This window comes from Solanum stenotomum, chromosome 2 (genome assembly GCF_019186545.1).
Source record: "Solanum stenotomum isolate F172 chromosome 2, ASM1918654v1, whole genome shotgun sequence".
Lineage (NCBI taxonomy): Eukaryota > Viridiplantae > Streptophyta > Magnoliopsida > Solanales > Solanaceae > Solanum > Solanum stenotomum.
The window spans coordinates 32,386,077-32,390,828 of record NC_064283.1 but is presented as its reverse complement, the minus strand read 5'-3'; the positions used below and the strand labels follow the sequence as shown (position 1 = coordinate 32,390,828).

General features: G+C 33.4%; 1 pseudogene; it reads right to left on the bottom strand.

Annotated features, from left to right (window-relative positions):
* Positions 1–2,880: 2,880 nt before the first annotated feature.
* On the bottom strand, positions 2,881–3,540 carry LOC125857087 (agamous-like MADS-box protein AGL62; annotated as a pseudogene).
* Positions 3,541–4,752: the final 1,212 nt, after the last annotated feature.

The following is a 4,752-nucleotide window of genomic DNA, read 5'->3' as shown; positions in this document are numbered from 1 at the left end:
TGTCATCGACTATGAGGAAGTCTATCTGCGTGCTGCTCGCATGGAGACAATCCGTTTATTGATCTCTTTAGCGGCCCAAATGAAGTGGAAGATCCATCAACTAGATGTCAAATGGGCATTCTTAAATGTATATCTTGGAGAAGAAGTCTATGTTGAGAAATCATTGGGTTTTGTGGTTAAAAAGAATGAAGATAAGGTTTTGAGGTTGAATAAAGTCTTATATGGGTTGAAGCAAGCTCTACGAGCTTGGAATAGCCGCATTGACAAGTACTTTCAAGACAATCTGTTTACTCGTTGTCTCCATGAATATGCTCTTTACATTAAAATTCATACTAATGATATTCTGCTTGTTTGTCATTATGTTGATGATCTCATTCTAACGGGTAACAACCCAATTTTATTTGAAACTTTCAACAACGCTATGTCCTTTGAGTTTGAGATGACAGACATAGGGCTCATGTCATATTACATGGGCCTAGAAGTGAAGAAAATGGAGGAAGGCATCTTCATATCTCAAGAAAGTTATACAAAGAATATTTTGAAGAAATTTAACATGTTTGATTGCAAGCCTATGAATGCCCCAATGGAATGTGGAAAAAAATTGTCAAAGTTTGATGATGGAGAAAAGGTGGACTCCACTCTGTTCAAAAGTATCATAGGAATTCTAAGGTAGTTGACATGTACAAGACCAGATATACTCTTTGCGGTTGGAGTAGTAAGTTGCTTCAAGGAAGCTCCTACCTCCACTAACTTGAAGGTCGCTAAAAGAATTCTTTGCTACCTAAAAGGTACAATGGACCTTGGACTATTTTATTCTTCTTCCAATGATTTTATTTTTGTGGGATACGGTGATAGTGATTATGCAAGAGATGTTGATGATGGAAAAACAACATCGGATTTTGTGTTTTCTTGGGTGATTGTGTTATTTCTTGGAGTTCAAAGAAACAATCAATTGTTACTCTCTCGACTTGTGAAGCTGAATATGTGGCAGCGACATCATGTACTTGTCATGCTATTTGGTTGAGGAGATTGTTGAAGGAACTCAACTTATCGCAAATTGAAGCTACAATGATTTGTGTTGATAACAAATCTGCGCAAGCAACTCCAAAGAATCCAGTGTATCATGATCGGAGCAAGCACATAGACGCAAGGTATCACTTCATCCGAGAATGCATTGCCAAGAAAGAGGTAGAGCTCAAGTAGGTGAAATCTCATGAACAAGTTACGAATATCTTTACAAAGCCTCTCAAGTTTGAAGATTTTCAGATATTGAGATCAAGCCTTGAAGTAAAGAAGAAAAATCTAAATTAAGGCAGAGAGTTGTGTGAAAAAAATCTTGGCAGCAACTAATTTGGCAGCCACATATGTTGAAATTTCATTTCCACAAATCTGTAAGTTGGCAAGCCACAAATGTGAAAGTTGGTAGCCACATTTGTGGAAGTTGGTAGTCAAAGTTTGGTAGAGTTTTGGTAGAGTTTGGCAGCCAAATTTTGTGGAATTTGGCTACCACATTTATTTCACTAATGACGTAATCAAGAGGTTCAAAAACTCTATAAATAGAGTAGTAATTGAACCCTAGAAGACACACCAAAAAAAATAAATAAATAGAGAAGCAATAGAGAGTGAGAGTATTCCACAAACTACTTCTTAGTTTGTGAGAAAATAGTGTGAAAGTAATATAATTGTGAGTTGTAAGAAATAAAAGAGTGTTGAGTATTAGTCATTTGAATATCTAGAAGAGTTAACTCATAGAAGTCTAATTTTGGCTTGTACACGAAGGACTAATGGAAGGATAAGAAGTTGAAAATTCATGATCTCTTTGCTAACTATGCCTAAGTATATCCCTATGTGATCAACGGAGAGTGACCCTTCTATCTACACTTGAAGAGAAACATGATTATCGTATGCGACATAGCAATGTTATAATCCGTACCTTTACTTCAATGCAAGTAGACATTCCAAAATAGATGTTTTACAGTTGAAGTTGATTAAGGTATTGGACGTATTTTCAATTGAATACCTCAGCTTGTATATTTGAGATAGTTTGGACAAGAATTGAATAACTTTGCTAATATATATATATATATATCTAATGCTATTGAGGTAGAAAATCATGGTATTGAAGAAAAAACTTTGTTTTTCAATAACTTGAACATACTTTATCTTCATTATTCTCCTTTTGCTGAGGAAATCATAAGAATAACTCCGAATCTAAAAGAGCTAAAGATTTTACAATCCATTGACCCGATCATGATTTTCTCTAGGGATATTTTCCTTAAAAGGTACATGTATACCATGGGAAGTCATGGCTTTGCTGGCTAATTTACCCAATCTCGAATGGTTTTTTGCATTCACTTGAACATATTGGACACTAAATGAAGATGTTGTGTTTCACAAATTTAAATATCTACGAATTGTAGAAGCAGATCTGCAAAGGAGGGAAGTAGGTAATGATAATTTTGCGATGCTTGAGTAACTAATACTACATGGGTTGCGTAATCTAGAGGAGATTCTCGAGAGTATTGGAGAAATAAATTCTAGTGTGATATATGATAATACATGCATATCACGTTTTTTTCTACAAGTTTGTAATATCTTGATATATGTTGATAAAGAAGAGATTATATATTATGCAATTCAAAGGATAAAATCAATAGGACAATGGACTAATAACATAACATATATAATTAAAATTACTAACTTCGACTGAATCATAACTGATGAACATTATCTAATGAACACAACACTTTGTACTGACTTCGATTGAATCATAACTCATGAACATTTCATGATGAACACCTCAAATGACAAATGAACCTAGACACTTAATATAATATTTAAGTTTTTAATTTCACTTTCGACAATTCCATAACACGCACACTAGTAATTGGGAACTATGGAAGAAGTAGATCCACTAACCCTATTAGCAAAGGGTCCACCAACATTGAGTCCATATGAAGAACTTTAGCTAGCACAATTTGGAGGTGTCCAGGCACTTCCCAATGTCTGAAATGGGAATGCATTATTATTCACCATTTGTGCCTCTTTTTCAACCTCTTTCTTTAGAATTTCCAATGCGTTCTTCGAATGTTGAAGTTGAAATAAGTTAAGTTCTTCGATAGGATATTCCCACCATACACCATCAGATATCTTCCTAATTTCTCTAAAGGATTCTCCATGATTTTTCTCCATCAGGAGAACCCCATCTAGGTTCATGAGCTTGATATTGAGCTCAAGAATACTAGCTTCTCTACGAGCCACGATTTGTTGATTGTGGACATCGTTATTTGGTGGAGGGAGGTTCCTCCCAAGGAACCTCTCCACCAATGTTTCCACGCTAGGGTAACCAAAGGAGAACACATTTTTGCCGTCGGGGGAAAATATCAAAATGACAATTTCAGCACCACATAGCGTACAAAGTTAACTAGCCTTTTTGAACAGACCATCACGACGCTTAGAAAACGTAACTCCTAAGTTACTCGCCTTCTTAATTTTCACCATGTCAACCCGTTGACGACCCTTGCTGATTTTTCTTGTCATGTCTAAACTATCACTAAGAAATTGTGAAAGTAAAATTGTGATTTTTGGTCTCAACACCAACAACTTTATATAGGAAATTGTGTTTTAAAATAACTTGGAGAGCCTAGAAATTTATGTTCTTTCCGTTTTTGCATTGAAGAAAAGTATTGAAAATGAAAAGCATTAGATTCCCTTGCCTTTCATTCTTTGTCTCGGTAGATACAAATCTTATTATGATAATTAGACGATAAATATTTTTCCTAATTAGAATTATATGATTAGATTGCACTTGACCGCCATTTTATTTGAGAAAAATTCTTTAAAAAAATATATTAAATGATTAATAAAACCCTTAGGGCTCGTTTGGTTTGAAGACAAGTTATGTTGGGATTAATTATGATGGATAAGTTATGATAGTATTAGTTATGTTAAGATTATTTTTTATTGGTTGTTTGGTTTGTCAAATATGCATGACATAATTTCTATGAGTTAGTTTTGTGTTTACAAAAATACCCTCTAAGAATAAATTGTTTATTTATAAAAGAGGGTTTAAGGGGGTAATTTTTTTATTTTACATTTTTATCCAGGGATAACTTATTCCGGAATTAGTATGCCACCCACAAGTAGGGATAACTTATCCCAGTCATAATTATTAATCCTGGGATAAGTTATCCCACACTTTGTAACCAAACAAAGAATTGATGGGTACAACATAATTATCCCAAGATTATTTTTCTTTATCCATCACACCAAACGACCCCTTAAATAGTAACACGAATTTTGCATTTACCATTGACTTTTCCTAGTCAATCATCATTTAGAGACCAACAATGTATCACCTGCATCAAGCATATGCGGATGTTTGGAATAATAAATATATCAACAATACTACATTCAATAAAGATCACAAACTCCATGTAGTGATATATTTGCTTTTTTAATTAGTAAATGTTAAACAACTCACATTTCAAATATTATATTGATTTGTATTGGATTTATTTAACAACAAACAACTCTCTCTAAATAATAAAATTTGTAAGCTAATTTATTTGAATAAATTTATTAGTACAAATATAAAACATAAAATATAGAAAATAAACAAATTCGTTAAAAAAAATTGAGGGATATTTTTTTTTGCTTTATATAGATTTATATTGTGGTATTAAATTTTATGTATTCCTAATATAACCAAATGTAACAAACCACCACCAAAACCACCATGGAACTATGCAA